This window comes from Hylaeus volcanicus, chromosome 3 (assembly GCF_026283585.1).
Source record: "Hylaeus volcanicus isolate JK05 chromosome 3, UHH_iyHylVolc1.0_haploid, whole genome shotgun sequence".
In the NCBI taxonomy this organism is placed as follows: domain Eukaryota; kingdom Metazoa; phylum Arthropoda; class Insecta; order Hymenoptera; family Colletidae; genus Hylaeus; species Hylaeus volcanicus.
Genome location: NC_071978.1, coordinates 11,408,733 through 11,430,367, shown reverse-complemented (window position 1 = coordinate 11,430,367; position 21,635 = coordinate 11,408,733). Strand labels below are relative to the sequence as shown.

At 39.9% G+C, this 21,635-nt stretch overlaps 1 protein-coding gene across 1 annotated transcript in view; it reads left to right on the top strand.

Annotated features, from left to right (window-relative positions):
• Positions 1–13,331: 13,331 nt before the first annotated feature.
• LOC128873641 (ly6/PLAUR domain-containing protein 6-like) overlaps positions 13,332–21,635 on the top strand; it is a 128,599-nt gene continuing 120,295 nt past the window's right edge. Inside the window, exon 1 of the mRNA XM_054117339.1 lies at positions 13,332–14,149. The gene's annotated coding sequence lies outside the window, so the exon portion shown is untranslated. The remainder of the gene's footprint in view (positions 14,150–21,635) is intronic.

The following is a 21,635-nucleotide window of genomic DNA, read 5'->3' as shown; positions in this document are numbered from 1 at the left end:
AGGCACTAACTAAATTGTATTTGTATTATGTATAGAGATAGCGAAAAACATTTTTAATTATATGTTACAGACATTAACTACATTTTATTTGAATAATAGGCAACAAAATAATAAAATAAAATCAGCAATTTATTATGTACGGCGAACAACATTTTTAATTATATGATACAGGCATTAACTACATTTTATTTGAATAATGGGCAACAAATGAATAAATCAAAATCAGCTAATTTATTCGTGACGTTTACTCAAGTGCTGAAAATACAATTTTAAAGGTCTTTTTCGCGCCTATTTGTGCGTCCATTTTCTGTCTTAATGCGCCGGACCATATTCAATTGTCATTTGCTGTTTCATGGCGCCTGGATCCCCGTGTTAACAGTGGCGCCGTCTATGTTTCTATTCCCACTACTTGCACACAAGCCTATGTCAGTGTGCGACGTTTGAATCGGACAGCGGGAAAATAAAACGGCACGAACTTTATTCGTCTCCTTTTCTTTCTTCATATAAGCGATGCGAGCAGGCGCATCGTATACGTGTAATTTGCAATCGAATGGTTGGCAAACTTTCGCGTTGGAATAAATATTTAGTAGTAGATACAAGTTAAAAAATTTGAAAAAAACTAAGAATGTAGTCCTATGTCTCCTCTTCATGATCAATTAAAAATCCGGAAGCATTGCGTGCCATTCTTGGTTTATTTCGTATTTATTGTTTTAAATTTATTCTTTTATTGATTTATTTGGTCACTAAAGGATGGCAACCGACTTTTCAGCCCAGTCACACACTACACTTTACACTTTACACTTTAAACTTTACACTTTTTATATCTAAAGATCTTATTACAAGTTCGCAGCCATTAGGAATACAAGGAAAAAAGTAGATGGGACACGAGACGCGGCCGCGCGATCGCGAGATCCATACCGACCGAAGGATCATTGAAGAATGCGTGCCGCCCCTCGTATACTTGTTCGGCTCGTAGCGCGCTCGTGGCTCGTTTTTATCTCTGGAAGTAGAGAAGGGGTAGGACGAACAACAACCGCGCGAAACATGAAATATTACAGAAAAGTCATATTCTCGGTCATTGATCAAACGATTATTGTTAATAATTAATTTAACTATTGTCAGAAATTATTATTTAGCTGGTCCAATCAATAGATATTAAAATATAGAAAAATATCGTACGATTACTTTCTCTCAACTTTTCATGTTCGGAAATATTACTTTCTCGAAAAACATTGGTATAATAATCTGAAACATTAAAATGCATTAAATATGTACATTTCCGAAGTAATTGGCAAACATTTGGTATCATCAACTAAATATCCGAGAAGAATTAATAAAATGTTGGTGCTACCAACAAGGTTTACGAGAATTTACTTGAGAAAGCACTTTGGAGTTTTGGATAATGTCTAGGATAGCATTAGTGACATAGTTTGCATCGATGCACTCTGCTGTTTCCCTCAAATGTTAATCGATCGTAATAGGTCGCCATATACGACAGTGGACACTGTGCTGTCTGCAGTTTCAGGAATAGTTGAACATCCATGTTACCAGTAATATTTACAAACTTATAAGTTAAGAAATGTAGATTGAATCTGCGAAGCCTCAATTCTTAGGTAACATTCACTATTGTACGTAAATGCTACCCGTAATGTTCACGAACTTATAACTTAACACTTAACCGATCGGTGGTAAAGTGAGAGAATTTTCATTGACAGCGTCTAATTGTCATAACTGTCGTAAGTTTTCGGAAAGAGGAGGTGAACTAAAAAGTTTACTACAATTTTCGTATTTATCAGTATTTTCTGTTAATATTTCATGCGATTACTCTTCACAATCCCTGACTGAAGATTGTTTATATCTGCATTCATGATGAACAATTACACATCGTCTATGAAACCGTTATGTAATCCCCAACTTAAGGAATCATCTTTTCAGGTCCCGCTGTAGCTAGAATACGATCAATAGGATAAAATGAAAGTGACTGGACCGAGATACAATAATCTCTTATCCGCCGTGTTCAATCAACTGTAATAGGGTCGCGATAGGCTTCAATGGACCCGATGATGATCGTAACTTGGAGACTATCTGGGTATCGTCTCTACCAATAACGTCGAGTAAAATTTAATTGAAATAGACATTTTGTAATCCTCTGGTAGTTATATCTAGACGAAGAATTCGATATCGTTCCTATGAATGTTAAGTAATAAGGAAACGTCTTTCCAGGTTCTACTGTACTTAGTGCTTGATCAATTAGAGAAAATGTCTCATGCATATTCTCATCCGTAGTTATTATAACATGAATGACAATTGGACGTAGTTCCTATCGACAAGTTGTTCCCAATTGAAGCAACCATTCTGTCAGTGTAGTTTATATACCTACGATGCGATTAGGGGGTGAAAATGAAACACTATGTTCCGAGATAGGGTAATCTCTTATCCCTCGTGTTCAGTCCAGTGTAATATGGACGCGATAAGCTACAACGGACACCATGACGATAATAACTCGAAGGATAATTGGACATCGTTCGTATCAATAGCGTTAAGTAACTTTCTAAGTAAGAACGCGTTATCTCGATTTACATAGTGCTTAGGATCGCTGGACCGAAATAGACCGGTTTACACGTGGACACGATAATTGTAGGCGACTGCAGTCGAGATAGTCGTCAGTAGTTGGCGAAGGTACGAAACAACTGGTTAGTCGCATTATTCTGGGCGTTCTCCAGAAATTATTATCGTGGCACTTAACATACACCTGTATATCACCGTTGGACCATCAAGATAAAGTAGACGAAGCAGCCCGTAAGTCACGAAGCTCCTCGGGGAGACCGACGCCAACTAGGGATGATAAGGGGTAGCTATAATGTTGGATATTTCATCGGTGGTAAAAAACGCTGCGGAAATTTCGTTCACGCGTCAAATGTACACCCTCACATGGGTAGCTTAAGACGTGGGCACACACAGATCGAAAGTGTGAGTACCTCGACCTCAGCAACGTACACAGGGTGGTCCAGTAACTTTATCGACCCTAACGTCTTCGCTTTTGTAACCCTTTGCACTCGAATGTCCTCTCTGAAGGGACATCGTAAGTCCAGCAAACTGTGTCAGGTATTATAAAAGAAAAATTTATGTAAACCTAAATTTGTTCAATGCATATTTCATGGAAGCTTTCTATTCGAATGACGCGAAGAAGTAAATCAAAATATTGTATGTATACTGAGATATACAGAGTGTTTTTTTTTAAATTTTTATTTCTTGTTATAAATATGTTCCTCAATGTCTGAAGATATAAACCAAATATGTATATCAAAGTTACACTATTAAAAATTACGCAATTCCTGCGTATTTTTCAACTACAAAGTATGTTACAAATAATAGGAGAAAGTGTTGCTTAAAGGTGTTACATGGTCCCAAGGAAGATACTATATGGCTAGTTACTCTGCGAGTAAAGAAGGTGCAGAGAAAATATAAAGAATGTCGTCATTTTTTAAAGTGAAGTGTCTTAATCGATCTCTGGAGGAAAAACAACGACTCTTCTTGGAAATTAAAATAACAAAGATGTGAGATCCGATAAAATAATTTATTGCAAAAGAAATAAAAATTAATACACTTTTATGTCATCCGTAGAGAAACTGTATGTACATTTTACTTCTTTTGCTTCAGACTAAGTAAGTATAAAATGTGTGTTCGGTATGTATGGAATGTAAACAAAATTTGGAATACATGAGGAATGCGTGCTGGATATGTGTGGAATCTGAAAAAGCTATGGGTAAGTGTGGAATGTCCGTGCAATGTGTTGAAATGCTCTAGTATAGGTGTGGTATTTGCACGAGATAGAGGATACAACAGCTGATATTGAAAACACGTATCATCCGCTCTATAATATGTATATCCCACACGTTTCACACTTCCTCTAGAATTTCGTTATACATTCCACACACGTTTCTAATTCATTTTAAACTTCTTTTACGCATTCTACATTTATTCTACACTATTTCTACAGATTCCACGCATATCCTACAATTATTTCGTACAAAAAGAGTAAAATTTCAGGGTTCGCTTTAAATAACGAATAACTCCGCGAAAAAAGATGGTAGCCCCTTTAAAAAAAAAACGGAGAACTAAAGGCGCGACTTCAAAGTTTAATGATTCATTATTAAAAGTGGAGAGACACTATGCTTTTACCTTCGTGCATTGCCTCAAAGTTGAGAAACTAAGTTAGTAAACTATTTGACATGTTCGGCTTGGAAATGGTGCCATTGGAAAAGCATCATTGGGGAATTTGCTCGATAGAATTTAAAAGCTGTGGATTCGATTGAAATAATTGCAGAAATTCAAAGTTCGATATTTTTTTAGATGATCACAAGGCGATCCAGTACTTATTTTTCCAAAGTGTATCATTTTCAAATTCGTTTGAAGACCAAGATTACAAAAAATGTTTGTTATTTAGAATAAGTCACATTCAATAAAAACTATAATGATATTATTCAGTTGATACAGTAAATGTAGTGGTGGGTTACATATAATAATATTGAATTGATGAATAGACTACATGAGCTAAAAAAATGTGTCCATAGAGATATTATAGTTAGGGGAGACATACGCGTGGCTGTAAGTGGAAATATTCCACCGTTAAAAGAGAAAATTACCCTATCCATCTCTGTGCTGTTATTAACGCAAATGTAAAATGTATATACAATTAATAAAAGTATAAAAGATGGCCATTATGATTAACATAAAAATGATATAAAAATACGGTAGTAGTTACAGACAGTTAGGGTACCGCAGTTTTGTTCTCTTTTTATTTATTCCCCTTCTCTATCTATAATATCTCTACGGTTGTGCCTAGTTGAGCAGAAACGTTTGTTCGATGTTTGCGTACGGAAAATTAATGTCCCGAGGCACTCGACACGCAACCAGCGGTGGTCTTTCGCACGGAATCGATCGGCAAATCAGGAGCCGCAGCGAGTCGACAGGGATGGTAAAATGTCACACTCTGGAATACAATCTGGAAATATGGATCACTACGATGCCGAGTCGCTTCGAGACCTCCCGTTTGAATCGATCGCGGAATTGAATGAAATTGCACCGCGTCACGTTGCGCGTTCGACGTCCGTCTCTCTGTGGAATCTCACCAGCGTTCTTCCAACGCCTAGGACACTCTTTCCAAGCCGAAAGGACGACGCGACAGGTATTCCAGGCACGTGGTGAACATTTCAGCGGCTCAGGGCGGTCGCTTGAACACAATCTCCGCGCGATCGATACTTCAGCGTAATAAAAATTTCTTGATTACGCTTTGACAATCCCTCCTGAATAGAGGGCGAATTCTTCCGAGGTACACCTGTAAATCTCACGACGTCCCGTTCCATGGAGGAGAGCCGCTCGAGATTTGTACCGAGGAAGCCGACGTGGGTTGAACCAGTGCTTCCCAAAATGGGCGAAACCGCCTCCTGGTGAGCGCTAGAACGATTCAGGTGGTGGCAATAGCCTCAGGAGCAATTTGTAGACGTTGAATAAAAATAAGAGAGTGGTGAAAGAATAACAAAGAAGGAACAAATTAATTTAAGATATTTTTAAACAGAAAAATTGCGACATATGCACTAAGAAGATCTTTACGCTTAAAAAATACCTAAATAACGCAAATTTGTCACCTTATCTATCTGCCTGTTCACTCGGAGAAGCTAGATTTCCAGGATGGCGCCGAGTCATTTTTCATCCGAAAAGGAGCTAGGCCAAATAAGTTTGGGAAGCTCTGAGTTAGACGGTACGTAGCTCTGATTGGATTCCCCTGGGATAGACTTCGTGGGGCAGTCTTTTCTGGACGGTCGTTGGCAAGTTTCGAACGTGGGTCGAGACGAACGGGAACGAGGATCTCGTGCTGTTTTGGTTCGTCGAATGGATGAGACTCGAACCTTGGCTCCATTGTTCCCAATGTTAAAGTGACTTATAGAAGTCACTTTTTTTCTTCTAGAACGCTTTCAGACCAAGTTCACCTGGTAATTAAGTCTCGCGGACTCTGTTGGAGTTCTGTCGCGATAAATACGCCTGACAACGCGACGCACCCTTATCATAATTGGTTCTCGAGATGGTGCGCGTCTGCGCCGCGTTAAATGCCGACGACTGAACCCTGTTTTGGCCATTGTTGTTTCGTTTTCTCGGCGATTAACTTCGATCCTTGCTCGTTTAGTCGCCGATGCGAACGTTGCGACACTCGCGACGGAATAGCGAGCCATTTGCCGAGGAAGTTTTAGTGTCGGGTGAGGGATCGTCGAAAATGAAATTCGCAGACAAGTTACGATCCAGCATCCACGCTTGACGTGGGAAAATACGAGCTGCACGCCGAACGAAATTTCCGCGGTCTCTTTCCATCCGAGGAAGATGTCCAACGTTATGGGTATCTCTTATCGGGTACCCTCGAGAAACGATAGCAATAGCTTTGAGCTTATCTGAATCATTGCGAGTTCTTTGGGAAATAATCGGTCTTCCACCGATGTAAAGAATTAAGAGTTTAAAACTCAAAATACCGAACAACGATACATCATGGACGCTGTTTTAGAAAACGTAGTTTCGAGAAAAACGCGTTCAAAGTCTTATAAGCCGAGAATCAGTATGTAAGTAGTGTTTAAATATTTCTACTTTTATATTTCGTGCATTTAATCTGAAATTTCGATCATTTAAAATCAACGATTCCCCATTTTTCACCGCGTGTACTATTTTGCGTACTGTTAACTATTACTTGGGATACATTGAGTCATGCTTTCGATAGAACAATTTTGACCTCAGACGTTTAGCATTGGCGTTTATTCTCATTGACACGCCCGTCCCTAAACCGAACACAAGTTTCCAATTGAATTGTAATCAGGGCTGTGCGCTGACCAATCCAGTAAGTCGATACGATTGGCGTTAAATCAGGCTTTCGTCGCGTTGCTGTTGTGGATAGGAGCATCATTCCGTCGATACATCAATGGAAATTAATGCAAATTGTTCTGAAGAATTCGATTGTTTCATTGCAAATTTGACACTGGCCGCAATTAATGCCAGAGATTATTACGAAATTGATATGTAGTCAACACGAAATTAACGAATTCAAGCTATTAAGCTTGGTCTCGCTATTTTCATTTACACGCTTAAAGTTCACTGCTATAGAAGCTCACGTGAACATAAAATTTACACGTGTTCCTGTTCGTATGTATTTTATATGGAACATTCTAGGAAACTTTTCACAGACGAGTTAAACAATAACGGGAATATAAAATCTTTATTTACATATTATAAGAAAATGCCATTTCCCGAAACTTGGTCAATTTTCATGCAATTTTATTCGCCTGATCAGCTGAATTGTACGCGTTTTATATACGGGATTAATATGAGCACTCACGTGGAGTAATATCGATAATATACATTTAATCATTTTCCTGGATAACGGTATGAAATAAATTTTGCTATCTATTTTAATTTATCTATTTATCTTCCATCAAACAGAAGATAAACGCCTGGAATATGGAGATATTGAAAGTTCGGTAATTCTGCGAAGTTGCCGTACACAAATGACCTAAATGGCCGTTAGTCCCTTGCCGCACTTCGACAAGTATTATTTATGTTCGTTAGGGTGTAAATGTTCACACGATTATGGTAAATGAAAATATGGGAAATGTGAGAACGTGCACAAATGCAAAACTATATAAAATATCAACAATATACATGTTAAACCGTTTAGAAGATAAGACACACTTTCATTTAACCCTCTGTGGGCCAATGTTTATTTACAGACATCTTGCAAAGCATTTACTTTGATATTTCAAATTGATGGTGCTGGTAACCGTCGTCATATTGTCATTGGTTATCAGAAACATTAAATAATTGATTACTTAAATTAATTTTAATTTCCAGATTTATACTCTCCATTGAGTTTACAATTTTCGTTAAAATATTCTAACAATTCTCACCCTACATAAAATATTCTCAAGATGTAATTAAGACGTATACATCATCGTGTGAAAAAAAAACTAAAATTATTTGGTTAAGTTTCAATTCTTTTTTTGTATCTTCGAGAATGCATCTTCACGGTGACCATTCTCGATCCCCAATCTTGAATCACAACATAGCCAACTTACAGCTTTACCTGAGGCTGCTGGCAAATTCTAGAAAAATATTTGCAGCTGTCTCTAAAAAGCAGCGTGTCCCATACAACCGTATCCTAAACCAAAGCTGGAGAGGTCGAAGAACATTCGAAGTAGAAATGAAAAAGATCAATACCCGCGTCCCATTTGTTGGCACTAACCCTACGAGGTAACCCCATAAAGACACCCGGTGTTTCCTCCTCGTTCCCTGCCCTCGGAGAGAGATAGTTGGGACGTGAAAGTTGGAACGGCCTACGGTAAACTTACGTTACCGGAGATCCGTGTAGACTGCGGATTTGCGTTATAGCATGAGCGTAGCGTTACGCTGCTGCCGCGCGATTCAATCACGTACCATAACATTCGAAGCCATTAACGCGTGCGCGCCGCTGTGCGGAGGCTCAAAACTCGCGGACACGCGGGGTTGTTGTTGCGTAACGCGCACCTGCTGTAAAGTAATTAACCGATTATTTCGTGTAAGCGGATTTTACGATGTATCTCGTGGCGAGGCTGGGTTAGGTCTTTGGTTACGAGGAGCTTCGCTGCGATGGAAATGTACGGGTTGTCTGACAGGGTGTCTGGTCAAACTTTGACAGGGTGTATTCGTGCCTAAGAGGAAAATGTTCCGCTAAGCGTTCCTGATGGAGGTGATCCATAATCCGAATTTAGCACTGAATTGGTAAATACGACCGATCGTGTGGAGATTAAACGGTTTGTCCTTTAGGCTCGGGCACAAGTGCAGAAAGGGGTAAGTTTATAGCCTTCTGCTTTGTAAATTTTCTTTTTAAAACAACAAACTTAATATCACTTCTTAATATCAAAATAATAACCTAGATTACACATCTGTATTAAGTCTTGGCGCCTGAAGCAAAACGCTTTAAATTTGCATGGCAGTGAATGGGTTAAGTAAGATTGTTGGAATATTTCTTTCTGACATATGTCTATCTTTTTAAATTACATGTACAAATATATATGTATATACATAACCTTCATACAGAAAGAATTTACCTCGATAATTTCTGTCTACGTTTAATTGCAACACTAGTTACGAAATAATAAAGCTACGTATCAAAATTTGAAATGTGTGTATATATCATCTAAGAAGATTCTTTGTAACTCGATTATTGTCTCACCAATGAAGTGTAAACAAAAATTTGAAAAGCAAATTCTTTCTATATAAAGATTATGGTTTCCAACTACTGAGAAATGCTGTAGCTAATACGTATATACGAAACTATACCTCGAATTTTACAAACTGCTTGGAGAGTAATTTAATTATCATAAAAGCAACCCTTGTGACTGTAAACAATTGCAGTTGCTATTTAATATTTGAAATCTTGATGGTTACTGGTGTTTTGGATGCTCATCCACTGTATTATAATGTGCCTTTTCATTAATTGAATACTCTCTTGATTTTGTTTTGTTGCATCCATTTTAATTATACGGTTAACGATTCCTCAAGATTAGGAACTTGCTGCACTGCTAAAACAGTTGATACTGAATTTGGAACGCGGCAGACTTAAACGAAGAGAGATTGCAGGTCTCTTGGGAAGATTACACAATGTCGTGAGTAATTTCCTAAGAAAGGAAATTGAAAATGGATGTAAGCAGCGTGTGGACCTTTGAAATTTTCGTTTAAGACGATAAGGACGAATTCAAGGGAAATTCTATGAATTTTGAATTGAATAATTTAATAAGTAAGTTTACCATGTTAATTATTCAAATTTCTTAACATTAAACTACTCGTGACAAAATATTCAAACCAATGTTCGACGAAGGTAATAATGTGGTGTCTTCTACAAGAATTCATTTTAACAGAGTAATAATCAGGAATTGCACGTCGTTTTTGGTCACGTGTTCTAGTCAGGTCTCGTGAAGCTCGCGACTAACAAGCAAAAATTACTCGACAGAGTCCACATTCTACTTACTTATGCCACCACGTTTCCCTCAACTCAGAACTGCTTTTTCCTTTTCCTACAGTACAATAACGCATAAGAAATAGCGCGAAGCTAAAATACGGTTATTGAAACCGACATTGAAAAGGATACCATTAACTTCTAAGAGATACGATTGTTTATTTAAATTAATACTGCTAGAATAAACAGCTGTGTCGTGAAAGAAACTTCTATTATAATTTCAAGTGTATCGAACGCTGCGTTTTTATTCCACAAGTTTGAATAATCTTAATACTTTTCATTCATTATTATTGCGAATTCCATATATATGTTTTTATTATAACATCAATCGTATAACCTTATAATATGGCATCGCCATTGAATTAAATATCGTAATAATAATATTATAAACTTAATCGTTTATAATCCCAACAAAAAATTGCACCTCTTATTAATCTATCATTGCTCCAGTAAGCTGCCAGCGGATTTACGCGTTAACGGCTTACGCGAATGTGGAAAACATTCGTTAAACGTATCGAGAATACGTGCATTTCGATGAAATGAAATATTAATATTACTATATTAATTCACGATATGTGTTCTACAATAACATACTTTTAATGTCAATATGCGGCATGAAAGCAAACAATTCATATTAATTATTAGCCGACAACGCGATACTCGAAATGAAATAAAAGAAACTTGAACTGCTGGAATTCAACAGAATTAGAAGGAAATTCGTTCGACGATAAATTACTGTTATATCGCTGTCAGACGTGACGGGCGACATTTTGAAATGTAAATTGTGGTACAGCGTTTCCCTCGCGAATCCTATTTTTGTTACTACTTTTTAGCGAAACATTTATACAGCGTTGTTGTTTTTTTTTTTGTTCTTATTTTGGAACATTGTCAGACACCCTGTATCGACTATTATTCATCCACGGTCAGTAAAAGGATACGTATGCATTTCACGCCGCCGGTACCATCAATTCTTCCTAAATCCTATATTAATCTGTTATCTTATATTCATGCACGGGCATGAAGGAAAGCGTTATAAATTCCACGCGCGCGATGACGCAGCTGGCGCAGCAAAAGTCGAGTCTTTTAGCATTTCCAAACATTTGCATTACGGTGCCTTCGCTTCCAGTAATATTCGTACGGTGCAAATATCGATGTTTCGACGTCGATATGTTGTTCTCTGCTGTCTAAATAATTCATCCGTAATGTTTTAACAAGGTGCAGCAACATTTCCTGATGAGACGAGAAATCTCTCGAAGAGCTGTGGTTTGTATGACGTTAACCACTTTGATGTATTCGCAAGGGCTTGAGTCGTCATTCGCTAAAATTTCACGAATTCAAATATTTCGACGTGGACAAAAGATTAATACAGAAAGGAACGAAAGAGAGAAATTATAAATTTTGTACGAAAAACCCGTGGGTTTGAATATATGCGATACAATATCAAGGAAAAAGGCTTAGGAGTGTGCATGAAAGACGAGTTTCCGATGAAAAATCACGGAAACGTTCTTGTTTTCATACAGTTATTAGTACTCTATAACAAATGTAGAAATGAAATTATTCGTAATTAATTTTAATGTAATTTCCGAAGCAAATTAAGAAAATTGACGAATAGAATTGTACAAAGCAGAACGTTTATAAAATCTCAGTTTAAGATGGAAGAACATTGCGGATTATGTCACAAGGATACACAGAAGTGCCAACTAAAATGGTTCCGCGAGTCGTAGAACAAGGATCAAGGATCCAGAGCTTGATTGTATTTCATCATCTTAGTAGTAGAGAGCCAGAGAGACTATGTTTGCGAACATTGCGCTCCAACCAAAGACAACTGTTTTGGAAGGGTTCAGCGCATGCGACAGTGTTTACGCTTAGATATAACGCAGGATGAAACAGGTGCGATCGTATACTTGCAGACAGTTATTACGTATTCGCCTAACAAACCAGGTAGCACGAACTTCTAAACATAAACAGTAGAGTGCATCAACGGATTGGAAGTTACCACAAGTTAGAGACATTGTTCTGAAATCACGAGCCACTTCGCATTCGTGCAACTTGCGATTGAATCACGATCGGAAATAAATATTCTCCCACACGAGCAGTACGGGATGCTCGGACTATTTGAATGTACGAATCATGCCTGAATACGTTAAAATGTCTTAAATCGGAAGCTGCCAAAATATGTGTAATTTTTTCCAAAGAAGAGAAGTATAACCACTTGGGAACACTTCTTATAATCATAAGAAAAATTAAATGAGACTTGGAGCATAAAATAAACACGATCGTTTACATGCAAAGCCTCATTTCATTTTCGTACATCTCTAACGAAAAACACAAGAATTGCGCACTTTGTAAAACGTGCGAAAGAAAACCAGGATTGCATCTTGGAAATTGTTTCGGACGATATCATACACTTGAAAATTACAAAATACAAATTCTTTCTTTCTTTATTTAAATTGCCTTGTTTTTTTACTTAAAGTATTAGGTTATCCAGAAAGTTCGTGCCAATTTCTAAGAAAAATTCAAAAACATGTTTGACTTTTAATATATGTTTATTGAATTACATAGGTGCCATTCTGTTCCACAACCTTTCCACCTTTTAAGGGAATGATACATGTTATTCGTTTTCAACCACTTCGATATATTCAGACCTGTACCACCTATCAAAAATCAACATGGACTTTCCGGACAACCCAATAAATTTCAAATCAAACACTTGAAAGCTTTGAGAGCTGCTGGTAACGAAATTGAAATATAATTCGGAGTGCAAAGGGTTATATCTTTCCTCGTATATGTATAGGAACAAGGTGTCCAAATCACCTACCAGCGTTCAAAATAATAAAGCATCATCACCACGAACACATTAAAACCATATGGCAACAGAACCACCTACACACGTCCAGAGCGCTATATCGGACCGATCAAATTGGAAAACGATTAAAAGCTACCAACAAGTCCCTGACGAGCGCGCCAAAGATAACATCTCGTACATCCGATTGGCCATTTCAATTCCACGCGTCGCTTCACCGAACCATAGGTAAATGGATCTCTTTCTTTTTCCCCCATACAGAAAAGGCGTCGAGTCGGAGCTACCCCAGCAGGATCGAACGGTGACGATGGTCTGACGGTCGCCCCCGCAATCCAGCATCTCTTCGCAACTCGTGCGCGACCCCAAAGAGAGCGGTATCGAATCGAGGATCTTCGCAGAATTTCGGGGAGCTTCGTTCACCCACGGGTTCTCCCGGGCAGCCGGCACGGCTCAGTATACTGCGTGGCAGCCTGGACCGCAGGCGCCTCCAGTCGAGGACACGTAGTCGCGTGGGTTGCGTGCTGCGCGGACGCACACACCAGTTTCCCCTCAACCAGAAGCGCCTGTACGTGCTTTTCGGGGACACGCTTCCGCAGTTTCCCTCTGCGTGGCTGTGGACTCTGGCAACAGCTTATATCCGAACGATCCACCGCGATAAAGTTTCTGTCAGGCAAAATGGAACTGTCGTGGAAACAAACGGAATCGCCGTGTCTACGAAACTGATTTGAACTTGGTATCACCTGCTACCCCGAGCAGCAGCTGATTCCCGCTGACCCACTCCAGAGAGATCCGACGCGAATGGAGTTTCAAGGGGAACGCGGAGGGATTCGGTGATCGGCGAGCCAAGGATCGTAGACCCAGATTGATTCGACCGAATCGATCGTCGTCGGCGTTGGATCGAACGACGTCGATATTTGCGGGTATCATGAGCGCCCGTTCCACGATCCTGTCGTCGGAACGCGTTTGGACAGCCGTCTGAGGATGGTCTCTATAGCTCTCGACGCGGTTCCTGGTGTCTGCGATTTGTGGTGCACCGAGAGCGCCCGTATGTGTGTGCCGTGTATGCCAAGGATGCACGACGACGCATAGACCGCCACCGTGATACGTCGTCCCGCGCGGTTTCTCGTTGCTTACAAGCGGTTGGTACACGGTGTTTGTGGTCGAAAGAGTACCCAGGGATAGACACAGACAGGGGGAGAACACAGCGTGAAGTGTGAAAGCGGAAGAAGCAGAAAGAGATCCTCGAGAGAGTAATGATCGTGACGACGGTTGCGCGGACAAATGAACACCTCGGAACAGCGTTTGGGATATTCCAAGTGAGTAACGGACTAACCGATCCCCGTAGCTTTTAGAGCTCTTTCATGCTAGCGATTTTCTCGTGCGCCAGAGAGTCTGGTCGAAGCGCTAAAAGGCATGGAGCTTGTAGCCCATACTTGGACAACCGCTACTCCGCTATGCGACGATGCTTTACCACCCCTGCTAAACCGTACCGACAGTTGAGTCGCTGGAAAGTCGCTAACATAAACGAGCCTTTGAACTCTCAGATTTAATCCTATAGGGAGTCACTTTTGCTGAGTAGTCTGTAAGTTTCGAAGTTTGTAACATCTTCGGGGATTCAAAATGGGATGTTGTTCCTCCGCATTCGCGAGGCTAATCGAGGTATAGAAGGGAATGCTCGCAATAGATTCCGCTGGATCTTACCTAGTCGATTTCATTTGCCGAGACGATTCGGCGAGCGAATGAAATTCTTCGAACCGAAAATTGAGACGGAGCCCATTTGCTAAACTGGTTCGCTGAATCCTCGGGGGAAATTCGATGAATTTTCCCTGACTCTCGGCCGCCGATCGTCGCGTCGCTACTTTGCAATCTTCGTTCCACTCGAGTCCCCCCTTTTGGCCCCGGCTTTGAATATACGATAAGGAATCGTTCGAGCGTGTACGTTTCCTTGGCCGGCGCATTTGGCGCGAAATCCAACGTGCCGTTGGCACCGGACCGGCCAATAGCGCGCGTCTTCGAGGCCAGTTCGTGCTTAACGAGGGCTTCTCGCTGAAACTTGTCCAGGAAAAGTCTCTTTTTCCTTCTCGACAGACTTGGCCGCGTTTAAATGTACCGCAATACCGCGCTGACCTTCCCGGACGAGTTGTTCGCTGAAATAGCACCGCGATCGTCTTCGACTAGTGTCATTCAGGGTCTTTCGAAATACTCGCGCCTCTTCCTCGAGGAAAACGTCCCGTTAAAAGTCGCTTTGCTCGGAGAAAAGATCGAACAGAGAAACCGATGTAAACTTGGTGATAGGACGCGCGGTCTTATCAGACCTGAGGGGAAGCTTCCGTAAAGTGGGAATTGAAAGGCAGAACTAAGGGTCTAGAGGACAGGATGAGGACGTATCGAAAGGCAGAAACGATCTTGTGATAAGAGTTTTCTTCGTAGCGGGGTTCACGATTTCAGCGGATTCCAGGGGAATATCCTTGGACCAGTTTTTGCTTGCAAGATGGAGAAATATTAATAACCGTCCGCGAGAAGGTGGCGCATTATTTACGCGATAAGAGCGCCACGGGATTCTGGTGCGAGATCGATAGTTAAAAAGGAACGTTTCACCTTACGTGGCCGCGCGTTATGGGAGTTCTGTCCGCCCTGAAATTTGCGACTTCGTTTTCCCGAACGAAAATTTTTAACCGTGGCCCCCGCCGACGTGTAACATTACCATTTATATGAAGGGGAGTGGGTACGACGGCGGACGTCGAAATCCAGACAGGAGATCCGATACGAGAAGTGTCGCGAGCAGAAGCGAAGAAGCAAAAACGGTGGAGTGAGACGGAAGTAGGTTTCGAACGACGCGGGGTAGAGAGGATAGTCGACGCGCTTTTTATCATCACTCTAAAGTGCACATTTCTGTAAGACGAATCCACGTCGATCCGGGAAAAACTCGCCGCTACTGTGTTTCCTTCGCTCTCGAGCGATATGGAAGAGAAACGTTTGTCGTCGATCGCGAGGACTTACCAGGGATGCTCGAAATTCTCGGTCGCCTTTAGAAAAATACAGGAAATACTCGAAAAAGATTTTATCACTGCCAGATGTCGGTACGTACTTTACTCGGTTGAGTCACGGCTGGAATTGAAGCGTATATCGTATCGGGACGTTGACCCTTTTTATTCCTTCAAGAACCTCCCTACCAGTGTCCCCAGCCTCTGTGTACAGATTTTGTGGTACTGTAACTTTTCCACGGGAGTTTCGTGGAACACTGTTCGCGAACAAAAAACGAGAATTTGACTGAGTAATCGTGAATATCCGGCATGCACGAGTTTTCAACAATGCCTTCGTCCACCAGCCACCTCTCTATTCGTTAGCCTTTCTGCTAAAGCGGCGTTCCCACTTGCGCAACACGTCGCGCGGTGCCCACTTGAAACACCTTTGCAAGGCGCGGTTAACCTTTGGCTTTGGTAAACTTTTTTAAGAACTTCGACTTTACGAGTATAACCCTAGGAGATTCAAAATCAAACTCGTAATGACATGTCAGTTACATATACCATGTTACATTCTGAAACTGTTTTGTTACGAACTGATTCTTTGTATTTTTCATAAATATAGACAGGTAGTTATTAAAGATTGTAGTTCTATCGTTTCTTAACTTTATTGCATTCTGAAGACAATATCACTCGCAACGAAACACATTTAATCATCTTCTCAATACATGATTATCTTTGAAAAGAAATTTGATCTTCTATGTCTATTAAAGAAGTCTGACTAAATTAAATGATGGGTTTGATATTTACAAATAAATATTTCATTATAAATACGTACGTGAATAAATATTACACTTATTTGTATTTATAATGGAATATTTATTTGAAAATATCAAACATATCATTTAACTTAGACAGATTTCTTGAATAGACATAGAAGGTACGAATCTTTATGGAACTGACTGTATATCTCACATCGTGCAACGAACAAGTGAAAATGTGGCTGAAGGAGGTCTTGTAATTCGGAATGCTTAGGCATATTCTTTAAAACAAAAGTATTAATTTTCTAAAAATATGTATGAACCGAAGTGCTTAGACGAACAAAACATACGCTAATAGTACCCTGATTTGTTCAGTTCTCTTTTGAAGCAACAAAATGTCATTGTTTCGTGTTCAGTATTTCGACGCTTCGAAGTAGAATAATAAACTTACAGGAAATGCGAGACAGTTCCTTAATTACGAAAAAGTGGCAGAATATATCATACTGGGTAAAGTTCTGACGATAAACAGACAATTACTTTATACACGTGTCAAATTTCATCAAGATTGGTTCATTAGTGTCGGAGTTTTTAGGTACCTAGGTTGGGAGAGAGTAATTATGAGAAAAACAACATTAAAGTTGGAGACCTCGACAGGCGACGGTTTCATTCGCGCAAGGAAATGTATATACTGTAACGAAATTCCCTGGTTAATTTATGAATTAGTTTGAATATTTCACGTAATTCGCCAAAAGAGAATAAAAATACCAGTTGCAAATAAACTGAATTCCCTTTGCGTTGTTCGAATATTAATAAATAATTACTGTTTCGCAATCGAGTGCAAAATCAGTCATATCATTTCATTATTTTCACGATGCGGATAAAGTAGTTAACCTTCGTTGGAAATAACAATAATTATTATCAATATCAATTTAATTGCATACCTGGGAATGTATTAATAAATATCTCACATTAAATCTGTTAAAAGTATATTTCGATCAATCGTATCCATTAATGCGTGTAATTAAGAATATCATTTTATTTCTTTCACCTACCACTATCTCCATATGTATTTTATTGTGTAGTTAAATGCTTGATATTCATGCTGCTTTAATTACACCTTATATCTTTTATCATATATATTTTTATCTCCAGAAAAATAGGATTTACATAGACAAATTTATTGACTTATCATACGAAGTCAATTATTATAAAATAAAACCTAAGTGCCTTGTAGCTCCAGTTACTACCTAACAGCTTGCGAACAAGTATTGAGCACTACTTTCCTTGTTCCTTTCGCGAAGTCTTCCTATTGTTTTTCTCTCTCTATAGATTTTCCTATTTCAAAATAAATTATACATATCACTGCGGTTCTCACATATATGAAACTATATGTAAATGTAAACAATAACACCGCAGCAGCTTTGCTAATTTAAAATATTCTTAAATACAAAAATTGTGACACATGTACTAAGAAATATTCCTTCGAATACCCTAAAACTTATTACCAGAACAATTTCCGTTTCCTCCGAAAAAATTCGTAAGTGTACTCCTTTTTCTGGGCTGTCCTAGGTAGGGCTCGCTCCTTAATGGAAGACCCTATACGAAAGCCTTTTCTCGCGCGCGTTTCATTAATGTACCAACGAAACTCCGACATGTTCCGTTCCTTCCAACGAAACAAGCTCCTTTCGGAGAACTCTTTCCTTCTGCCAACGTCCCGTTTCCCTAACGCGTCGCGTCCCTGCGCGGCGCGACGGCACGTTTAGATAGACGGAAACTCCGTTCCTTCCAGTGTTAACAGCAACGTCCTCCGTTGATCGCGCGAGCTTATTTCTCTCGAGACGGCCGCGTTTCCTTTCAGAAGGGACAAATTTTTGCGATCACGCCACGGAGCCTCCCAAGACGCTCGCACACGTTCGAGCGAAGACGGCATTAGCATTTAAATGGCGAAGGTAGGGCCGAGTTACTCGCGGCAGTCGCGCGGATTTTACGCGGGATCGTACGTGCGAACAAAATTCACCGAAGGAACCAAGGAACGCTAAGTGGCGAACGTGGGGAAAGATAGAGCTTGCAAACTTACCTTTACGACATTTTTAGAGGCGGCTGCAGTATCCTGTTACTGCAGCTTCGATGGTTTTTCGTATTAGCATTTACACAGAGTTAATTGGCTATATCGTGCGACGCGCCGCGGAGATAAAAGTACGAGATGCCGCTCTTGGGAGCCGCTTCGCCTAAAAATCGAAGGAATTCGGGATGGAGAGAGCGGTGGTTCGTCGAATTCGCGTTACGAGGATCATCCTATCATGCGATCGTAATTTTGGTTCGTCGTTTTCTTTCGGTAGCGTGATACCGTGGCTCGAGGGAGAGTAATCGACGCCTCCTTGTTCTTCGTGGCTCAATGAAAGCCTTGGACGAAGTTAAAATGAAATCTAAATCCACCTAGGAGTCGAAGTCGATGGTAGATAGAGGATGCGGTAGAGGAGGAACGGTATCTTTATGGTCTCAAGAGTCGGTTTCTTTTTCTTTGTATTTTCTTACAATTTAGCATCTTAGGAATATTGTCTTATAAAGGAACTCCCCCAGTGGCTCAGCGAATATTTAAATGAGCGTATGCACAGTAACGGAGTTTGGAATACTTGAAACAATGATGTGTAGGGTGATTCCGATTAATAATACAGAAGATGAATGCCCAAAGGAGCAGACGAGAACGGGAGAATTCCATAGGTTTACTCGTTTTAAACAGTACCTGGGGGACAGCAGAGAGCCACGACACTCTACGTCTCACCGCCGGGTCTCAACCTCAACACTTACCATATCACACTGAGACCATTACCTGAGTGACGTTTTATTAAATTAAGGAGCTACGTCTTAGATCAGAGACAGGGAACCTACTTACACTGGAAGGCTGTAATGTACTTAACCGAGTTCCTATTTGGGTCCTAAGTAAGAGAATATCGGCTAAGATAATCCTTCGAGTTGCTTGTATTCTATTCAGCAATTACCTCTGCCAATTAAGGAAAGTATTCGTTTTACGACATGAAAGATAAATTTATTATTCGCTGATAAATTCCTAAAAGGTTATAGATGGTATTAAAAGTACGGGCTTCTCATTTTTTATTTAGGATTTAAACTACTACGACGATTAATGTACGAATTTCGAAGGTCTTCTTGAAGCCACTCAATTTTAAATAATACACTTACCAGAATTATTGAAATAGGTAACTTGTTTAATTTCAGGTGCTATTCTTTTGTATTAGATAAAAAAATAGATTTCATCTATAATCTTTTTGGCGGGCATTTAAAATATTTCTACCAAATTATATTAAACGAAATTTTAAATTGTCAAAGTTATAGCCGCTTATATCACGTGGCAATCAGGGTCAATTCAGGTAAACAAATTAAACAAGACAACTATAAATGTTGTGTGTAAATAAACGTAACAAATTTCATAAGTTTATATCCAATTCTTTGATTGCAAACAAATCATGAAAATTGACTCAAAACTGATGAAAGAAGAAGTACCCTTTTAAAAGATTAGAATTACTTCTGTTCCCTCTAATTAGAATAGACATGCGTTGGCCATCACCAGATCAAGTGATAGAAAGACGTATAACATAGAGTTTTATGGAATGTAGGATTTCGTTCACTTTGAGAAAGAAGAAAAGTCTTAATATCGTAGTCGTAGAAGCGTTTCTAACTGTAAGTTTAAATAGTTTTCATAAGACTGCCTGATAAGGAATAGATTGGGAAAGAAAAGTTTAGTTCTGGAAGAAATTGCAAGTCGCATTCAATCAGATGTTTTAGTCTAACTTCGTGAGGCTAGCGACTGGGAAAAGTTACGACGCTTATCGTATATGTAGATGGGAAAACATAAAATCAGTCTTATGAAGATTCGATAAGATCTTTAATAAAAGCTACGGGTCTGAGATTTAACATGGTAATAGACTATTTATTACTGATATACTACCTTTGCTTGGAATTTGTTTCAAATTATCTGATTTAATAGAGCTACAGGTTCTTGCAATTCTAGCTATATTATATGTAGTTAAAAACTGGATGCATATACGCAAATGCTTGTACCCTCGCTGTATACCAAGTAAGCTAAGCCTAAATTCAAATTCATATATTTCAAACAGTGTTTAGTTATACACACATGTACATAAGTTTTTTACATGCTTTCAAACTTATCTTTACGATTTCTTTTTTTACAAAATATAAAATTAATTAACGTAGTCGTAATTGACACTCAAATTACATAATCCGTTTTATTGTAATTAAGTATACTTTCGTTAAAAATGTGAAACGATCGGATACACGGTATACTATTTGAGCTGTATTAAAAGAAAAAAGAAAAATGTTTCATTTGGAAAAGTGTTTAGTTATACAGAGATTTCGCGTGAATCTCATTACATCCAACACAGACTAATAAATACCATCCCTTGTGACGCCACGAAGAATCCGAGCCTCAAGTTTCACGACTCGCGCCATGCTTGATCCCATCGCTGGCAAAGTGGCGGGAGGAGGTCACAAATGGTAGCAGAGAGAATCAGGTGGGAAACAATGGATAAGGTAGAAAGGAAAGCTGTGGGGGTGGTGGTAGTGTGGCAGGTCGGGGGCGCGGAGGTGTGTGGTGGGGGTTGGATGTAACTGCTCTTATTTCTTCTCGCTGCCGTCGTGGCCCAAGCCGGAAACAAAAGGCGATCCGACATCAAACATTCAAATTAGAAAACTCCCCCGCCGGTCCGTCCGTGGGCCGGATTACCCCCTTTCAGCAACCCCCACCTCCGTCCCAACGAAAAGGATCAGGCAAACCTCCCCCCCACCCCCTTCCCTCTTTCCACGGCGTTAAAACCTCCATCCTACTTTCCTGGAAACCACATACGATTCCGGCGGTTGGTACAGTTGCTTGAGCCGCGTTTAAGCTTCCAGCCTACTTTCGCAAACCCGCCTACGATTTTCGAGGCTCGCGGATCGCCGTGCACGGGCTGCTGTTTGCCCTTGCTAGCTTGCGCGCCCACACAACCGCCCCTTCCCCTCATGAACCTGTACATATTTGCCCGCGGTCGGAGGCGTGGGCGAGA